The sequence below is a fragment of the Sceloporus undulatus genome, chromosome 1 (genome assembly GCF_019175285.1).
Source record: "Sceloporus undulatus isolate JIND9_A2432 ecotype Alabama chromosome 1, SceUnd_v1.1, whole genome shotgun sequence".
NCBI classification, from domain to species: Eukaryota; Metazoa; Chordata; class Lepidosauria; order Squamata; family Phrynosomatidae; genus Sceloporus; species Sceloporus undulatus.
This window is the reverse complement of record NC_056522.1, coordinates 200,976,651-200,997,916: the sequence shown is the minus strand read 5'-3', so window position 1 is coordinate 200,997,916 and position 21,266 is coordinate 200,976,651. Positions and strand designations below refer to the sequence as shown.

The 21,266-nt window shown below is 43.5% G+C and overlaps 1 long non-coding RNA gene across 1 annotated transcript in view; it reads left to right on the top strand.

Moving 5' to 3' along the window:
- Window positions 1-3,236: 3,236 nt before the first annotated feature.
- The window catches only part of LOC121928662, a 30,799-nt gene continuing 12,769 nt past the window's right edge, over window positions 3,237-21,266 (top strand). The window contains exons 1-2 of the long non-coding RNA XR_006103543.1: window positions 3,237-5,393; window positions 8,491-8,740. This is a non-coding gene — a long non-coding RNA (uncharacterized LOC121928662). The remainder of the gene's footprint in view (window positions 5,394-8,490; window positions 8,741-21,266) is intronic.

The window sequence follows — 21,266 nt, the reverse complement described above, 5'->3', positions numbered from 1 at the left end:
GTCTAGTCTGGGAGTGCTCATCTCTGTTACTAGGCTGAGGGAGTTGGTGGTGTCTTTGACTCCATGGTCATGTGGCCAGCATGGCTAAATGCCAAGGTGCACGGAGCACTGTTACGTTCCTACAAAGTGGTACCTATTTATCTACTTGCAAGTTTTACATGCTTTCAAACTGCCAGAAGCTGGGACTAGTGACGTGAGCTCACACTGTCATGCAGTGCTTGGGTCTTGAACTGGTGATCTTGCAGTCATCAGAGTTGGCCTCTTAACTGCTAAGTCACTACGTCCCATTTCTATCATAGAAGATGTAATATTAGAAAAAAAGTCAAGCCAAATGCATTTGTTAGTCCCATTTAGAGTAGACCCGCTGCATTAATGTGGCTTGAATCAACACCTGTCTAAACCTCATTGTTTTCTTGTGGAGGTAATTTCTCATGTTGGGTTTGGCTCCTCCCTTGGATTTCACAGGCATGGCTTCTGATCTGTCAGGCATCCTTACCACTCTGAGATGAAGAGCCATCTTCCCACTTCCATCCTGCCACATCTTGGATTGGGACAGGGCTTTTATGTTCCAGCTAAAGTTTGAGATTGGGCCAGGATCACTGGCTGAACGTCATTATTACCTGAGTCTTTATCATCCTAATGGGCACAGTCAAGCTAAATGTCTTGGTGAATGCACACAGTTCAGATCTCTCCTTGAATATGGAATGTGTAATTGTGTGCTTGAGCAAGTGTCCACAGAGTGTGAGGAAGGTTCAGACTGGCTGGTTCTTTCTGAGGCATTGGTGTTGAGTCTTGGTGGCAATGAGACAGCACTTCTGTCCTGCCTTAGCTTGAATCAGGACAGGGCTTTTTGCACTCTGGCAACTTTGACACTGGGGATCAGTTTTTGATGAGAATTTCTCGTTTGTGCGTCAGAAGACCATGATTTGTAAGTTGCCTCTCCTTATCTATGGATTTTTAATACACGGATTCAAGCATCCACTGCTTGAAAATATTCAAAAAAAAGTATAAATTTCAAGTATCAAACCTTGATTTTCCCATTTTATATAAGGGACACCATTTTGCTATGCCATTGTATTTAATGGGACTTGAGCATACATGGATTTTGTTATTCACAGGGGTTCCTGGAACCAAACCCCAGTAGATAACAAGGTTCCACTGTATTGAGCTGTACCATCCTAATGGGCACAGTCAATCTCAACTTAGTAGATATAGACAGCGCCTAGTTTATAAGGATAGAATATAGGGCCACCAGTGCAAAGGGGAGAATGTTCAACAAGCACCTGAATCATACCAGAAGTATCATGGAAAGAGTGGAAGGGCCTGACTGCCACGCTGAAAATGACTGAGGAGAACATTGTCCCCATCATTGCCTCATACGTGATTCTACACAACATGTGCAGAACAGTGAGCAGGGTGCTGGACAAGGCCGGTCACCATGTGTTGGACACCCTGGGGGCACCCATTGTGGAAGTGTAGGTGTAGCAAAAAGCAGAAGGTAAGGTGTTCTGTATGATTGACCAGGAGGGCATAGGGCCACAGTGCCCCTGCATGCCACTTGTAGCCTGTCATGCAAAGCAGTCCAATAAACGTCCCAGCATCCAACCTCTGTGAATGGCTATCATGTATGCAGGCATACGCTCAGTGTAGTCCATCTACCTAAGGAGCTCCCCTCCCCCCGAAAGGATGCAAAATGGCATGGGGGAACAGCTGACTCCTGGCCAGTGATGGGAACAGGACCAATGACTAAACATTGCTCTAAAAAGTATCAACTTCCTACTGTTGCCACTTGATGGTTACTTGGGGCAAACATTAGGGCCTTGATTCTAACCTGGTCTGCCAGGGTCCAGATTGGACAGATCCATGAGTGGCCCCTGAGGTGCGTGAATGGGGTTGTGCAGAGGTCCCAAGATGATAGCTGCCAGGAGGGTGCTCTACCGGATCACCTACTGGCATGACCAGGAGGTCCACATCCTCCCAGACAGCCTCATGGATGCTGCTGCTATGGGAAGGACCATGAGCAGCAGCAATCATCCAAACCGGAGGTTCTTCACAGTGGCCGCCTAGTAGCCTGCACCGCCAGGGCTTCAATAGGACCTATCCTCAGTGGCAGAGCAACTTCAAGGCACTGAAGGGACAACTCTTTCGTGTGCTGGAGAATCATAGGAAAGAGCCCTCAGTGAGGAGATGGCCCCATTTTATGACCAGCTGTAAGCCCTATGGATGAGGGCATGCCAATCAAGCTGACATGGCTGACAACCTCCAGGTGAGTGCCAGGTCTGTACCATACTGGCCAATGCCCTTAGGGATGTGCCCCTGTCCTCCCTCCTATCCCCTGCTGCCACATGCTGTGCCTGATGGCATTCTCATTGTCCCTAGTTACAAGGATGTGCAGGCACTGGTGACGGGGATCACAGTGGGGAAGGCAAGCTATCTAGTTCCCCATCATCCCACTACCAGGAGGTGGCCCCTGGCATTGTGGGCCAGAAGTCTGGATTCCCAGAAGGTAGGTCTTCCAAGGAGAGGGTCATGGCTGAATGGTGTAGATGCTGTGGCAGTCCTATTGGTCCACTTCCTCCCTCTAGCACTGGTGACCTGACAGGTGACCCAATCCTCACAGCAGTTGACAATGGTTGGATCCAGATTCAGCCATGGCATGGGAAAGGGACATCCTGCCATGCTTGTTTGCCCACTGTGACAGGACAAGCAATAGGTGAAGCTAACAGTTGGACAGAAAGAGGTATGCCTCTGTGTAGTCAGCAGAGGATAAGGAGGGGCAAGGGGATCCTGTCCATTCCCCTTTGTGATTGGCTACATATCTGTCTCCTAACCAATCGCTTCCCTTGTTCTTTCCTTGCAGCTCACCGACTGGAGCAGAGGGTTATGGCCACGAGAAAGCAGCTGCAGGAGTTCCAGGGGAGCCTTCAGGCCCTTCTGGAGCAATATGCGCCTTCCAGCCATAAGCCCTTCCTCCCTGTATATACCTCCTTCTCCTAACAATCCTCTCAAGTTCTTTGGAAATTTCTTTTCCATTATTATTGGTGTTATTGAATCTTCAGTCATTAACTCTTTTTTATATTTACTCCATATTTCTAATATATTTTTCATAAGTGGATTTCCAATTATCTTAATTTCTTTCTTAGTAAACTCCCTAAAAATATTCCATATTCTCATATTTACTTCCTCTGTATCTAATTCTAACCATTCTAAATCTGTCGCACCTAACATACCTTCTATCACATATCTCAGTTGATTAGCCTCATAATACCTTCTTATATTGGGAAGGTCCAACCCTCCCTCTTTTTTGTGATTTATACCAAAGTTGTTTATTTAGTTTGGTTCTTTCCCCTCTATTACAATATGTATTTGATATTTCTTGCCATTTATTCAATTTGGTTTCCGAAACTTTTAATGGTAGCCTTCTATGGAATAGTGCTTTGCTAGCAAATTAATTAACCTTTTCATCTGCTTTTTGGGAATTCTGCTCCAGATCTGAGAGCACTGCTGCATAAGCTAGTTGAACTAGAAGAGTAATGTGTCAAGACTCAGCATGTTGTCCAGTATCTGTCCAACCAAGCAAATATATAGCACATTGACACCAACCATGAGGTGTGCAATATTGGATCTTGGATCCAGTACAGGTGCATATTCTTTACCTTGTCATGTGTCACTCAAATGGAGAAGCTTCCTCCTGCCATGTCTGACACAGAAACTGGGTGCCTGGATGCACCCATATGGCCAGGCACCCCATTTCCATATCAGATGCAGTGACGCGGGGGATGGCTTCTCAGTCAGAGCAATGCACAGCAAGGTAAGGAGAATGTGGCAGTGTGAACAATCTGGGTTTGCTATGGAGGTTCCTGGAAACTCCACAGAAAATAAGGGGTAAATTACTTTGTGGTATCAACTGGGGTCAAGTTGGATCATCCAGATCCACATCTGGTCTGGCAGGATCAAGTCCAATATTGGCCCTGTTGCTTTGCCTGTGTTGTTTGGACTAGATAACATTAAGCTGAGGGGACCCAGGTCTTTTGGCCCATGTGGATAATCCCCTAGAATCATACAATTGGAAGAGCTCTTATGGACCATCTCGTTCAACCCCCTGCTTAATTGCAGTATCTCCAGCTAAAGTATCCCCAGCAGGTAGCTATCTAGCCTTTTTTAAAAAAAAATCCACAGAAGGAGAACCCACTACATTTCTAGGCAATTTATTCCATTGCTGAACTCTTACTGTCAACAAGTTCCTTCTAATGTTCAGTTGAAGTCTATTGGCGTTTCCAGTTTCTGCAGTTGTTTGTGTGTGTGTGTGAAGGGGGGGGGATGGATTTCTGTGTGAACAACTGAAATAAATGACATGTGATGAATAGGCTGGTCTTCATGTTCTCTTAATTTTAAATCCAATGGTTTGAGCATTGGACTATGACTATGGAGAATAGGATTCAAATCCTTGCTCAGGAATGAAACAGACTGGGTGACTCTAGGCAACTTACACTCTCTTAGCCTCTGAGGATGGCAATGGCAAACCCCTCTGAAAAAACCTGCCAAGAAAACCCTGTGATAGGTTTGCTGTAGGGTTGCCATAAGTTAGAAATGACTTGAAAGCACGCAACAACAACAATAGATATTGTGGGAAATGAATTAATTCATTCTTTACAAACGCTTGGAATCTACATGACTCCCATGAGCTGTAGTTTGACTAGCTTTGGTGCTCTTCCTGTGTGGGCTGAGCTCTTCTATTTCTAACAATGTACCCAGAGAAATAGGGATGTCATAGAATGGTATGCAAGAAAGGCTATTGGTGAAAAAATACGAATTTTGCTCTGGTACTTTGGTTCTTACAAACATGCAGCATAGGCTTATATTTCAGTACGCTAACTAGAGCTGAAATGGCCAGCCATAGCAGTACTGTAATAGACTATTGATTTCAGACACCATTTTCTATTTCTTTGTAATTGAATTGCACACATAAACATAACATGTTCATTTGTAGGATGAAGGCGATGAAGGGAAAATCATGCCAGGGAGCATCAGAAATATGAAGTATATGCTGAAGAATGATGAAATAAATATTAATCATCCCACTGTTTTCTGAGTGACTATTGCCAACATTTAATTTGTGTGCATTTTAATGGTGATATTATTTCACTTCTTATCCCTAAATGAGACATCATAAAATTTTAAAAATTATTTCATAGTGGCTATATATACACATTTACATTTGTCTTAGATCTTATTGCTTTTTCCAGCAAATGTTGTTTTCATTTGGGTTAAGGAAATGTCAACCTCTGAGGTCTGAATTCTTTTTTTTTCTTTTTCTTTCCCACTACAGAAGGTGAATTGTTTGCCATAAAAAGAAAACAGGCCTGCAGCATTATTCTAAAAGTGAATCCAAGGTTGGTATGGAACCTTTATAGTGTTTATTTACCATCCTCTTCAAAGCCTTGGAGGTTTTTGATGTAGTCAAAATCTATTAAAATCGTTTTGAGTAAGAGATAAAAAACAGACCACAGAAAACCTTGAAAAATTAGCGGGTTACCTAAGGACCCCAAAGGAATTCATGGATTGTGTGAGATTTAGGAAATGATAAGAACTAACTTTTAAATTGTATAACTGTCAAAGCAAAATCTTGTACACTGTTATATGTTTGGACCAGTGACGTCACTAGGGGGTGCGAATCACATTGGGTGACACCTCAGAAGAGGGGTGACATTGATTGGGTTCTCCTCCAGCTGCTGAAGGGTGCAGTGCTGCCGCCAGTGCCAACTGCTTCTTCTTCACTGCCATGGCTCTCTCCTTGAGGAAGAAGCCAAGGCAGCAGAAGAGGAGGGGGGCCCTCTTGGCTTTGCCTCCTCCCTCTTCCTCCAATGCTCCTCATGATTACTGTCCATTTTTTCAGGATGTTCTCTATCTGAAAGACAATAAGAGAGAAAGAAATCTTAGGAAAGAAATAGGAAGAAAAAGCACTTCACTTTCACATCACATTGGAGACACCTAAGATATTCTTTGTTATAGGAAAACTAAAAGCAACATGAGAAGACTCCCACTGTGAGCAAGGATTGCATTAAATGTTGCTCCACATTGGATGCCATCTTAGTTTTGTGCAAATGACCATTGGGTAGCAATAAGAGTTCCAAAAAAGTACCAGCCCCCCCCCCCCCCCCGACCTTTGCTAGTAAGGGTTAAAACAGTTTCATGCCCATATTAAGGCGCTACATTTGTAAAGCCATGAGTGAATGGTAGTGGCCTTTGCTCCTCTTTGACATCTGGATAGTTGAAACACCTGAAGAAATAGATAACCAAGTTTGGATTTTTTATAAAAAAAAGTATAAACAAGCATAGCCTAACATTTGTACTAAAATGAAAAAAAAATTACATTTTGCACCTATTTAAAAAACCCTGATGCTGAAATTAACAACATCCCTACATACTTGTACAGATGATTTCTTAACTGGGGTTATTTCATTTTAAATCCTATTTGCATAGAGTTTTATATTTGGAATAATAGTCAAAGTAATTCTATTCCTAAGGGGAACAATGGTGCGGCACAGACTGTCCCAAAGAGGTGGGTTTGTGATGCCCCCTTTTTCTCTGGGTTGTGGGCAGGGCAGCCTCACTGGCAGCCCTGCGGCCCCATTCCAGAATTTTTCCGGGCCACGGAGAAGCGGAAAAGGGGTGTCCTTGGGGCTTCATGCCCCTGGACACCCAGGGAGCCGCAGCCATGGGAGACAGGGGCCGCCTGGGGCAGTGCAGAGACATCACGCATGTGCCGTGTGTGACATTATCATGGCAGGCCCCTTGTGGACGGGAGGCTGCCATGATGATGCCGCCACCACGTACTAGGGTTGCGGGGCATGCGGATGGTCTGCCCCCATGCAACCCTAGTATGTGGCCAGGTCGGCGCAAAGCGCCGGACTGGACTGGGCCAATGTGTTTCTTTTTAAAGCTTCCATGTTGGACATGCATATATCTCTGCGTTTTTTTTTAAAGACTAAACTGTGTTTCTGACCAAAATGCTCTTGCCAAAATGTTGAACATTAATTATTGTGCTGGCAAAATGGCTGTAATAAAGTTATTGTAATTGTAATTGAACATTAATTATATTACCCCCCAAAATGATCCCTGATTTTATGAATCCTGTTATTGTTTGCAGGACAGTTTTGAATCCTGTCCCTGTTCTCCTCTGTCTCTCTCTCCCCCTTTATATCTTCTTGACCTTTCTCAAAGTTGCTTTCTCCTCCTATATTGTTGGCAATATTCATATAATCCCTCCTTCTATAGTGTCCTGTTTCCTCTGGCCTAGAAAAGATGGCTGAGAAGGAGTGACCCGAGGCTGTTCCAGCCACAAGCAGGCCGGGACCATGGTGACTGCATAACCTACTCTGAAAACGGGCTACCCGTGCTGCCAGGAGCCAGATTATCCTAGCTCCTTTTACTATGGTCCAAAGGACTGGTGCGTGGCATCAGAGCAGCTTTGGGCCACTTTGGTTACATGCGCTGTCTAAACACCATGCCCTCAAAGTGGCCGGAAGCTGCTTTTTTTGTTTCGTCTGTTACCAGGCCTCTGTCTCCTTCCCCTATCTTCTATTTAATTGCTTTATGTGTTGTTAACATTTCCTCTATTTACATTCATCATTAAAATTTACATTTTTAAATTTTAAAAATAAGACTATATCATAAAACTGCAAATCCCAGAATGTCATAGCATTGAGCCATGGCAGTCTAAAGTGGTGTCAACCTGCATTATTTCTGCAGTGCAGATGCAGTCAGACTTGAACTTGGTCGCCCCCCCCCCCTCAATAATATGGCACTATCTGCTTTCAGCACTAGATGGTGTATTTTCTCTTTTCTCTTCAGCTTTATGCTTAAGTTGCACAAGTTCTTAGGAACAGGGCAATAGAAAGATAATAATAAAGACATCCCTCTTCTGTAAAATGTGGAAGTTGCACAACTGTTGTAAGGTATATGTACATTAGTGATAGGAAACTCCATTCCTAAAAAAGCTGAAGCTGCCCCTCAGAGGGTGTTAGGCAAAGTGGAGCCTGTTGAAGTCAAATTATGTGTAAGAGATGTAGCTAAAGGACAACATGCTTGTGATTTATGTTTAGTTAATTTTTGTACATATTTAGTGAGTTTTATACTATATAAAATCCTTTTAGCCTTAAGCAACATTATTTGTTCTTTCACATTAGCTGAAAGGGGTGGGTTGGGGGCATGAGAATAAAGGTGGCATTCATAAATCCTTTGCTATAGAAGGCATTGTGCTTTTCTTAAATTAATGACGCTGTTCCCAACACTTGCTGGCTGAAAACAAGATCCCTGCTGGCTCAGATTAAAGGTTCATCAATTTTCTTTCAAATATAGAGGTGACAGCATTCCCTGCTTTGACTTCAGCATCTGAATTTACAGATGTACTGAGTTCACACATGCATGTTCCATTTACCTATCTGAGTTAATAGCTGTTACTAAACCTGCCCTTGCTTTGTTTCATAGGTGTAGGAATCATGCAAGGCCACATTTTTATGGCTCTTCCCTAGGTTTCTGACAAAAGGAAAAAGGAAAAAGGAAAAGAGACAACTGCTGCTTCCAGGAGCTGGTTGCCCTTTACTGTGTGAGCTAATGAATGACCATACCAAAACAAAGGTGCAAATGGAGCCCACAGTTATATAATCTTCTACATCAAGGCAATTTTATTACGGCCAACCTGACAGCAAGTTTGGGAGCTGAATATTAAGCAAAGCAGGTGAGTGGAAAAGGAGAATTTTATTCTTTGTAGCAAGGTTGTGCCACCACTGTCAGTGGGTATGTTGAGTCTGACTGTTTAGTATGTGGCTGCACACTCTTGAGAAAAAGAAGGAAAACCAATGATAGGATGATACGAGTGAGATTCTGAAACATCTTCTAAGATCCTTCAAGCTGTTTTTCTCAACACCATTTTAGTACTTTAAAGGTAGAAATGGGCCCTACACTCCTTTGAAAACTGCAACTTGAAGGCTCTTCAAGACATTTATATGGTACAACCGTTAGATGTTCAAAGAGGTTACTTTACTCCTTTCCAGCATATTCCCTGGCTGGTTCCTTGGTGTCCTTTTACAAACAGAAACCCTCTGACTATATGTTGGGCTGGCACAAATCATTTCCAGGACAGAGCTTGAATTATGCATTGGGATAAGATTCACCTGAAGCCATCAAATGGGAGCTGCTTACTGCTGCTGGCAGACTTGAGGCAGTGACTGCCCTTTCTATGCCCCTTGTCATGGCTTGTTTCAAAGTGCCGCCTAGAAAGCTTTGCCCTTTGCCTTCTGTCAGAATGTGCTCAGAACTTCACAGCTTGGCTGACCTTGGTGGATTAGGAAGGAGCACACCTGCAGACAGAGAAGGCAGGCATGGGGAATGAGGCTCCTCTAGATCCTGTTGGATTGCAGATCATCTCTCACTTTTGGGTATGTTTGTGAGGGCTGGTGGGATTTGCAATCCAACAACATCAGGAGGGCCTCCCGACATGGCTCATGTAGAGGGATTGCATTTTTTTTTTTTTTTTGGCTAGCATTTTGGCTTGTTTGCATACCCTGTACAGTACTAGACACTGATGAATAACGTGCTTATAAATCATGGGATCCATCACTAGTTAGGTGTCAATGGTGGGATACAGACCGGCAAAATGTAGCATGGTGGTGGCAGTAGGGTTAGGGAGCGCGCACCGTTCAGATGCTCCCTAACCCTAGTATGTACTAGGGTTAGCCTAGTATGTACTGGTGGCGGCAAAATGGCGGTGCCCTGTCTACATGTGCGTTGCCATTACGACGTGATGGATGCATAGTGTCTGCATGTCGCGCCCCCTTGTCATGTTGCGAGTGCGCCATTGGCGCACTGCGACGTCATGAGTGCCGCAGAAACCCCCCCGCTTTTTGAGGGTTCTTTTTGCCACGTGAGGAAGCTGCACGGTTTGTCTGCTGCGGCTTCCTCACACGGCAAAACAAGCCGCCGGCAGACTGCCCTTTTTGGGTGGTCTGTATAGCACCAATGATTCGTAAAACAAATATACAGTAGAAATGTATTTGCTTAAAAACAAAAGAGAGAGAGAGAGAGAGAGAGAGATGGAGTTCCTCTCTTATCAGTTCTTTCCTACGAGGATTGCTTAAGACCACTTGTGCACGTGTGTGTGTGTGTGTGTGTGTGTGTGTGTGTAGTGTTAATTTCTGCACATATTAAAAAGTGATATGTAGTGTGCTATTGACATCTTCCATGGTCAAAGTGCATTTGCAATCTATAACCCCCCTGGGTTTCACTTTTCAACCAATCTCACTTTCTGACATTCCTTCGGTCCCTATTCCATCAGATAAATGTGAGTTTCCTGTATATAAAATGATTCTTAGGGTCCAACTAAATATGATATCAAAGTCATGTGGTTGAATCTCTTTTTGGTTGTTGCAAAAACAAAAAAACAAAACCAGGAGTATTTGGATCAGGGTAGTGGGACAGGAGAGCTCTCCCCTCCCTTTGGTAAATCAAACAAAACCATTTATCACTATGTCATGTCCCTCATCAAAATCTCTTCCTACTCTCAATGGCTTTACTGAAGAGGTAATAAAATGCACACAAAATGTGGTTACACATGTTTGTTTCCCCTTCCATAGCTGAAAGTGGGGGGTGGGAAAGAAATACAGTTTGCAACAGATAATTCCCATGGAGGAAAAGAGGTAATGCCACTTAATGTATATTTTCTCAGTCAAACTTGTCCCAAATTTTATCAGGCAAACAATTAAAGACTCAGTAATGCAGTGACACATTTCTAATCACATCAAAATAAGCATATACTGTATGTGTGTATAGAGACTATGCCCTCAAGTTGCCTGTTGATGTATGGTGACTCCATGAATTTCATAGGGCTTTCTTAGCCAAGAAAAACTTAGAGGTGGTTATGCCAGTTCCTTCCTCTGAAATATAGCCTACCGCACCCATATTCCTTGGTGGTCTCCCATCCAAGTACTAACCAGGCTGACCCTGCTTAGCTTCCAAGATCAGATAGGATCTGGTGCTTTTAAAGTATTCAAAGGTAAAGGTGGTTCCTTGACATGAATGTCTGGTTTTAACTGACTAGGGGGCAGTGCTCATGTCTGTTACTAAGCTGAAGAACCAGCATTGTCCAAAGACGACTCAGGTAGTCACGTGGCCAGCATGACTGCACTGAATGCTGTTATTTTCCCACTGAAGTGGGACCTGTTTATCTACTTGCATTTGCATGCTTTTGAACTTTTAGGTTGACAGAAGCTGCGATTAGTGACGGGCGCTCACCCCATCATGCAGCACTCAGGCCTTGAATTGCCAACCTTTTGATCTTACAGTTGTCAGAATTAGCATCTTAATCACTAAGCCACCGCATCTTGATATTTAGGCAGATATGAATAGGATGGCAGAGTGCTAGTGAATACTGGTTGTTGTAGGCTATATTTCAGAGTAAGGAAGTAGAAAAACCACCTCTGAGTATGGCATCTCTTGCCTGGAGATGAAGAAAACTGGAGAATTTGCACCTTTGTCTACCACCTGGAGATGATCCATGAAAACTGAAGACTCAGGGCCAGGCCCTGAGATCTAGCAACCCTACACACAACCTTCATAAACAGACTACCAGTGAAAAACAACTGGTATGCATGTTTGTTTGTTATCTCTGCATGCTGTCATTCCTCCAATGAGCTCAAGGTGGTGTATATGGCTCTCCTAATCCACACTCACCATGTGAAGTAGGCGAGTCAGGGGTCATTCTCACTGGTAGGAAGAATTGATTCGTGATTCACTCTTGCCCTGGTTTGGAAAGTGATTTCAAAAGACCCCTAGTTCTCATTATGAAAGGGTTTTTTCCTTACCCTGTGTGATTGGGGTTTTCTTGAGGCGATTGTGGTTCCCACTGGGAGCACCGCTTTAAACTCCCCTGTCAATCATCTGATGTAAACCCAGTTTGGAAATGGGGGGGGGGGGCGGTGGTTGGAGATTGAGAGAGTGTGTTCTGAGGCTGAGAGAGTGTGAGGCTGTTAGAATGTGACAAGGAGGATGGCAATGGAGCAAGGCAAGGTGGGGGGGGTGGTGGAGAAGAGGAGGAGGAGGAGACGGAGGCAAGGCTTGGAAGGGAGCTTGGGGGCCGGGGAAGGGACATCACCAGGCCGGGAAGGGAGAAGAGGAGGAGGAGGAGGAGGAGGATGATGATGATGATGATGATGATGATGATGGAAATGGAGGGCACCAGGACCCAGGGAGGCCTGTGAGAAGGAGGACAGGGCATGTTTTCTTTTCTTTTCTTTTCTTTTTTTTTTTTGGTAAATACAATTAAGTGCTTAAGCGACAGAGTGGTTTAGCACTTTTGCAAGTAGTTGCTAAACTATTCTGTCGCTTAGGTTTTTTTTTAAAAGAACCAAACATCACACCAATAATGACAAGACAGCACTGGGGGGGGCTGACAACCCAAAAAATGGGGAGGAATGATAAACACCCCTCTGCCATCAGTCCCTCCCCTCCAGAATGCTGGAATTTCAATCTTTCGTTCCCACTTACTCGACAACCTTTGTAATCGTGTTTTTTCAAAAGAACCTCTTTTTAGCTTGTGCCTTGAAAAACCGGTTCTTTTGCCTTTACCTCGCTTCATCATGACAGATTCGATCACATCGCAACAGGAACCAGTTTCAAATGGGAACTTGGGTCATTTAATTCGCTCAGCAATCTGATTCTTTTTATAGTGGGAAAGGGGCCTGACTAAAGAACTAGCCCAAGCTGAGTTTCAGTGTCAGCTTGATCATGGATCTCCCAAGTCTCAGCCTAGTATGCTAAAGATGAGCTGGGTAAACTCAAGAAATAGTTATCAGATTCCTTCATAATTCTGTTTCTTGTCTTATCCTGCCCACCCATGCTATAATAATAAGGAAGCTTTTCCCTAAGTGGAGCTTTGTAGGTCTAGTGCCACCTTCTCTTCCCTTTGAAGGAGACTTTTGTTCTGCATTGCTGGCACAATGGATTGCATGAGCTCATGATCTTAATGTTTTTATGTTGCTCAGAACGCTGCCTTGGATATTGACCAAGCATTAGAGTAATTGAGTCTTCAAGTGACTTGTACAAATCGGAAGGTCAACAGTGTCAACCCCCTCCCCCCAAAAAACCCCAGCAGCACAGGACTGCTTTTCAGTCCCCCAGGACTGCTTTTTGCCAGCCTGAAATGAGCTCTTTGCTTCCTCTGGCTTCTCTTTTTACCTACAGATTCTGGCAAAAAACCAAATTTCAACTTTCAGCCAAGCAGGTACAATGCTTGCTGATCGTTGTATCTAAAGGACAGTTTGATGTCCCAATATAGACTGCATCATGCTGAGGCATAAAGAAAGTGCTATTTGCACAGGCAAATATTAGGAGGTCTGTTACTTCCTTGGCCACATTGTCAGAGCACTTGAAAAATTATGGGACCTAACTGTGTTTCAGCGGACAATAATAAACACCAAACTGGTCACATAATTATTTTTGGCAATTATTTGGTTCCTCATTAGGGAACTAAGCAGAATTTCTTTCCATTTCCTTTGACTTACACCTGGACTTGTGATTGCTAATAATGAAGGATGTGCTCTTCACATTTAAGAAATGCTGATTTCTAAATCAAATCAGGCAGATTTGGGCAACTGCTGAAGCAGCACCTGAACCATTTTGAAAGTTTGATAGCAGTTTGGATTTGAGGAGGTGCAGAGACACAATGACCATGGTCTAAAACACACTGCAGAAATAATCCGGTTTGAGACCGATTTAACTGCCCTGGTTTAGTGCTAGGGAATCCTGGAAATTGTAGTGTATTGTGGCACAAGAACTCTCTAACAAAAAAAGGCTGAATATCTCACAAAGCTACAGTTCCCAGAATTCCCTAGCATTGGGCGAGGGCAGTTCAAGTGGTTTCAAACTGGATTATTTCTGCAGTGTGTTTTGGACCCATGTCTACAAAGTATTACCCAAAGAGGTGTGTGTTTGTGTGGGGAGGCTTGGGTCCTCACCAATAATGTCAGCATTTCTTTTGAAATGTTGAGGAATTTATTAGCTCAAAAGGAGGCATGAAAGAGGTGGGTAACTTTGGAAATGTTTACACCTGTTTATACCAGTACTAACCACAAAGAAACTTCAGTCCTGACTAAATGAGTTTTTATTTAGAATATAGGCAAGGAATCACTCAAACATGTAAGAACTGATTCGGCAGTAACACTCACACAAAGCTACTGAAAGGGAAGGTTTGAAATGCTGGATAGTGGAAAGTTAAGAAGGGTATATTTACCTATCCTGAAGAAGGGTTCGTAGGAACATGTAGAAAGACTTGGACAGCATCCGAGGGTGCACAGAGAAAAGAGAACAAGATGGTTGAGGTTTGAGGGGCATTCATACCTTTTTCCTGCCCCTGGAGCATGAGCTGTATTCCCCAAAAGGAGCTACAAAAGCTTTAATGATTAACTGAAGACTTGGACAAAGCATTCCAGAAAATGTAATTGTTTTGACATTACAGTATCAATGCACAGGTGGGATCTTGGTTTTATGGTCACATAGGTAGGAAAATAGGGGGGACATCAAAGGAAAAGCATGGGAATTGTCTCTGGAATTTTCAGTTATTGTCCTCTTTGGCTTCCTCTTTGAGAGAAAATGCAAAATGAGAAATGTGGACTGTTTAACATAACTAAGCAATGTGTGTCCTTTTCTTCTATTGATCTGTCATGTCTTGGTTAGTGTGACCCTGACACTGGTCCATTTCCAGCTACCTTGGTTCATTGTGATCCCATCATCATGACTTCTAGCCCTGTGCTAGATTTTCATTATGAAAACCCAAATCTAGCCATAGAGGTAATAGGGTATGCTAACAAAAGATCTCTAAGGAGGGGAGGGGTATAGTTTTGTGTGCTGCAGCTCTAAAATGCTAATCACAGTTAAGGGATTTAGCAAGGCTCTCCAACTCCACTGTTTTGCAGGAGGGATGCTGAAGTAGCACATCAAGTGGCTGGCCCAATATTAAGTGCCCTTGTGTTAGTTCTTACAAGAGCAGGGATGTTAGATTTGTTCTGTTTAAATTGAAGGGACCTGTCAGGGCAAAGCATTGTGTGTTTGCTGAAGTCATTTTCTGTCTTCCACTTCATACTTCATCAATAGCTTCCTAAGCACTTAATTTATAATTCCCAATTTTTGCATGATTCTTGTTTAAGGATGCCTCCATGATGTATGCCATCTTTATATAAATTTCTACTGGAAACCTTTCCCCCCAGAATGCAGAAGGGTAAGAGGAAGCATATAATTCCCCCATTTAAACACTCTCCTTCCACAAAAAACACTGCACCTGTCCTGAAATCAGTAAGGAGCTTATCGCATGAACTTCAAAACCAGGTCAAGCCTCCTAGGCTGCAGCCGGGATGCGGGATGGAGGCTGGGATTATCACATGCTAAATTGGTACCTAATTGCTGGCCACCATCAGCCCAGGTCCAAGCCTGCTCCCAGCTGTGCTTTGCCAGCACTTTTTTGAAGTCAGAAGCTTTCTAGCGTCTAAAAAGTGCTGGTGGAGTGTGGCTGGGACCCGGGCTGATGGCAGCTGGCGATTAAGCGACGATTTAGCATGTGATAATCCCCACCGCCATCCTGCGTCCTGGCTGCAGTCCAGGAGGCTTGAGCTGGTTTTAAAGTTCCTGTGGTAAGTTCCTGTGTTTCTTAAGTGGGCAACTTCATCCTCTATATAATCTTCCTAGCAATTGCTCTCCTATCCCAAAGTAATGGAAATAATTGTGTCCTTTAACAGCAGGGAAATATGGCTTTAACAAAAACAAACCTTCTCATAACTCCTTCTTCCAGCGTTTATTGGCTTTATTGTTTCAGAAGAAGCAACAAATACAATTTTCATCCAGTGCTGACAAGAAATTTGAAAAAGAAGTTATTTTCCATTCCCTGAAAAGACCCCAGCACATACATAACATCAGTGCTAGCTGGTGGTTCCCATGCTTGTGGGGGCTGTGAATCCAGTCTGGGTTTTAATCTGGTGGCACAGTGGTTATTATTATTATTATTTTATTTATGGTATTTATACCCCGCCCTTCAGGCATAAGGCTATCAGAGTGGTTAAATGCCTGTACTGCAGCCACTCACTCAAAACCATAAGGTTGCGAGTTCAAGACCAGCAAAAGGGCTCAAGCTTGACTCAGGCTTGCATCCTTCCAAAGTCGCTAAAATGAGTACCCAGACTGTTGGGGGCAAATTAGCTTACAGTTGTAAACCGCTTAGACACTGCTTAGGTGGTATGAAGCGGTATATAAATGAAGTCTATTTGTTTAAATGAGCTATTTAAGCTATTGAACCTAGTAGAAGACAGCACCACCTCTAAAGTCTGGACTAAATCCTGGGGTGAATTCACCATCCAACTGATATGGAAGTCACACGCCACCACTTTTGAAAGATGTGTGTCACAAACTTCCCCAGATCTACTTGTGTGAAATTTGGCCCAATGAAGGGGTACTATGCTTGCAAATGTGATCTAGTTCTGACCAATAGAAAAGGGTACAGTTGTTTGTTGATTTTCAATTATGGTAAGTGGCACAAAGATTTGGATTTGGACCCAAGTTGAAGGGGGTGCCCTTCTTCACAACTACCTCAAAGTAGCAATCTAATCTACCACAGATGCACAATGCTATGTCTGTTTTCCCTTAATTGCCAGAAACAAGGCCCCTTTGACCTATTTTATGTACACATGGAACCCACATTTAGGCAGACACATACAGAATTGCACTTCAGGCTGAAATCCTTTCACATTGATCTGACACTAAGGCCTGTTACAGACTGCCAAAATAAAGCTGCTTCGGGTCTCTTTGGAGGCATGCTATTTAAATGATGCATGGGTTCTAAGAGTCTGGAGGTCGTGCCAAAGCCACACTCCATTCCTAAGCACTGGAGTGCAGCTTTGGTGCAGCTTCCGGATTCTTAGGATGCATGCATCATTTAAACAGCATACCTCCAAAGAGACATGAAGCAGCTTTATTTTGGCAGTCTGTAACAGGCCTAAGCCTCAGTTAAAACAATGGAACTCACTTATGCAGTGAAACAAAGCACTACACAAATAGAAACAAGGAAGCTGCCATTCATCTCTGACCATCTTGAATCATTCTGTAGACATACAGCCCAGCTAGGATATCTGGAGCATAGAGAGAAACATCTGTGAATGCATCTACACTGCAGAATTAATGCAGGTTGACACCACTTTAACTGCCATGGCTCAATGCTATAGAATTCTGGGATTTGTAGTTTTGTGAGATATTTCACCTTCTTTGTCATCAAGCTCTGGTGCCACTTCAAATTGCAAATTCCAGGATTCCATAGGATGGAGCCAAGACAGTTAAAGCAGTGTCAAACTGCATTAATTTTGAAGTGAGGCAGCAGTCTGGGAGATTTACCTTCATTTTTGGATCATCCAGCCTTAAGCATCTGAGGAACACTGTTTGTTTGTGCTGGTGGTTTAAAGGGAAGACCTTTCCTAAAACCAGTTCAAGATCCCCCATTGTCATTCATTAATTCTAAAACCTGGAAGCTGAATGCCATCTGCATCAGAATGCATTAGCCAATTTTCTGCAGCGCTGTCTATCTTAGTATAATGCTGACTCTGTTATTCTTGCAACTAATGTATTCCACTTGGCATGGATGTGGAAGACATAATTTTCATTACATGTGCTAAGCCAGGCAGCAAGGGAAACAACCCTGACTAAATCTTTGGATTTCACCCAATGGTGCAGCAAACCATTGGTTTTGAAAAAGAAAGCCACTGTCATCTTTCTTGCTCAGAAGCATTGTGAGGCTAAGCAAATGTAAAAAAACCCACGAAATGAACAAGAAGAGACTTTTCAGCCATTCAGGTTTCCCTTGTGTTTGCTGCTGTTTGAAATCCTTTAAATTAAGACCTTTGTGAACAATCAGGAAGCATATTGGTTACTAGTACTGGTGGGAAATTGGGGAAGCTGTAAAGTGAAGGATATGTTGGGTGACAGTTTTATGTGGGATTGATGCATTGCTTGGCAGCAGCAAACAATAAAAGTGAGTGGATGTTTTCAGTAACTAAAGTTGCCCAAAGAACTTGAGGAGGTCAGTTTTGCAGAATAAGCTACAAAACAAAGCAAAGTGCTAGTCAGCAGAGTTCCAGGTGTCCTTGAGGGAGCAATGCAGACTTGGAACATCTCCGGTGCCCACGTTATGTCCTACCTCTCTGGGTTGCTTCCCAAAGAGGTGATGGATGTCCTTACTTCTAGGCAGAGCTTGGATACAGTCCTGTTTTGGATGCAGAACTTCTCAAATCTTCCAGCCAGCATTCTGAGAACTGTAATCCAAAAAAGGAACTTCCCCAAGCAGTAGTAAAACTGAGAGCCATTCTGTACTTGCCTGGAATGCAGCAGTCACCTGAAGTAACAGAAATCTAGAAGCATACACATACACTGCTGCATTTTTGGATGTTGGTCCATGTAAAAAACCCTCTGTGCACAAAGAAAAGGAGGTATAACAGGGTGGTGCTAAACCTTCCACCCCACTGTATTAATTTTCTACACAGGAGGAGCTTTTATCAAGGACACTTAATCCTTTCAAATATTTGAAATCTATCTGTTTTCTCATGGGTTGCTGCACAAACCAAATGGCCTGGGTTCCCCTCAGCCTTGCATAATATAGTTTAATGATGCAGGCTGAAACACCCATGATGGGATCAGGTTTGATCCCACCAGTACAGAGCTTCTGGTCTGCCCTCAGTGAAAAGAGCCTCTGGGGATAAAATAGCCCTGATTTTGCACAGATTTTCTAAGATATTCTGTGGCAAAACTGGGCAAATTCTGACGGCCCTCCTGCCCTCCTTACCTTGCTGGCATGCAAACTCTCTGAGAACTCCCCCCCCCCGGTTGCCCTGTCAGGTGCAGAAACAGGGCACCTTGACACATGGATGAACCCAGGTGCCTTATTTCTGTGTCAGATGGGGTGACCGGGGGGGGGAAGGGGCAATGGTTCACATGCTAGCAAGGTAAGGAGTGGTCCACTGGTCCTGGGTCAGTGCAGGGACAGGTGTGTGAACACTTGCCCTTCCCTTTGCTAACTCGGGAACTAACTGGAGTGAGCACTGGGGGCAGGATAGTGTGGGTTCCTGCCGCATCTGCTCAGGCCCACAGTCTAGAATTCTGCTCCTTCTGTCAAACCCTTCATCCTGTATAGCTCAAATGAAAAATCTCTTCAGTGAATAAAAACTGAAGCATAACAAGGGCCAACTTCCATCTCTATTTGGTGCAACTAAGGTGAAATGGTGTACAGTTTATGTGGTGATAGTTACGATCGTCTTAAGCTGATTGAAACTAATGGGATAGAAACTGGTCTCCACAGTCTCCAATATGATCCAGAGAATGGATCATATGGTTACATTCTTCCATGCCCTCAAATATGGAGGGCCTAGACTAAGGGTGTGGCCCTCCAGATGTTGTTGAACTGCATCACCCATCAGCCTAACCACCATAGCCTATACTGAGGAATGATGAGAGTTGTCATCCAACTACATCTGGAGGCAATACAGTCCCCATAAAGAATAGGACGATGTTAATTCTTTATCTCTGATGCATGCTAGCATGTATGCAGGCAGTTTCTACCTAGGAAAGCCAGGTCATTCAAAAACAGACAATAAGAGTCTGCTGGGGGGAGGCACATTTTTTACTGCAATCCCCAGAATGCCAAAATTAGGGGGTGGACTATGGGAGTTGTAAATCCAAACAATATGCCCCCAATGCCCTGGGTGAGGTTTGTACTTGCAAGAAGCTTTTTAACAAGGTTGTTGTTATTATTAACCTATTGTTGTTGTATGCCTTCAAATTGTTTCCAACTTATAGCAACCCTAAGGTGAACCTATCATGGGGTTTTCTTGGCAAGAGTTGTTCAGAAGAGATTCGCCATTGTTTTTTGTGGGTTTTTCGGGCTTTGTGGCCATGTTCCAGAAAAGTTTCTTCCTGATGTTTCGCCAGCATCTGTGGCTGGCATCTTCAGAGAAAGATTCACCATTGCTTTCTCCTGAGGCTGAGAGCGCGTGACTTGCTCCAGGTAACCCAGTGGGTTTCATGGCCAAGCAGGCAACCAAACCTTGATCTCTAGAGTCTTGTCCAACACTCAAATCACTATGCCATGCTGGCTGTTTTACAAGGGCAGGCATACAAAATTATATAGCAGATGGTAACCAATCATTTCATGAGGCACTGTTGTAAAGATGAATAGCTTATTTTCCATGCCCATACCCAGCCAACAAGTGGGAGAGGGTAGCTAGGTATTTCCATTGGTGGTTAAGAAGCTGTTGTGAATTCACTGCACTTTGGTGGTTATTATCTATGCCAGCATTTTGCATCTCCCCTCAGTGCCACTGTGTTTGTGGGTTGGCATTGTTAGAACGTTCTCCTTCCCACTGTTTCACAAAGCTTATCCCAGCAACGGAGCTCTCAGCTCCATCTATATCTTAAAAGGCTTTGGTGCTGTGTGTGGGTGGTTTTATTTTTTGTGGTCTTTCCTCCCCTCCCGCTTCCTTCTTCTGAGAGCTTGTGGACTGAATAGCTATTTATTAGAATGCATGACAGTTTAAATGGCTCTTGTCAACAATTGCCCACTTAGGGAAGTGGCAGGCTTCGTTTATGATGCCATGATGAAAACTGATCTCCAAAGAAAAGCCTTTTAAAATATGGAGCAATATCTCTAATGTGTAGCAGGTGAAAGGTTGAAAACCATTCAAAGTATAAATTGTGTTGTATAACAGGGCAGTGTGGAATAACAGCACTGAGGGTTTCTTCCATTTAGCCTTTGAAGAACATTTCCCCCCTCACTTTTGCTTCACCAATTAATTTATGATTAATATAGCCAAATCTTGCATGAAGCCGTTCTTTTCTTTGCACTTACCTTTCAAAATAGAGATCAGGGATTGGAGTCTTTTGGGCTTAACATGGTTGTTTTAAAACCCAATTCATTGTTGTTGTTGTGGTTGTTGTTGTTTTTTATAAAAGAGAACAAAATGAGACAATGGATTTGTAAAGCAAGTTGATTAAAAATAAGGTTTTGCCCGATGAAGAATGCTCCCTATTGCAGGTTAGACCTACTTTGATGTAGAGACGTTGCCTCAGGAGGCAGAAGCTGGGAAGAAAATGCAAGGCACTGGAGGAAAATGCTTTGGGTTAAGAAAGTTGCAGTGCATCCATTGAAGTAAACTGCTGGTTGCCTTCAGGCTTGGCAGAGGGTGCTG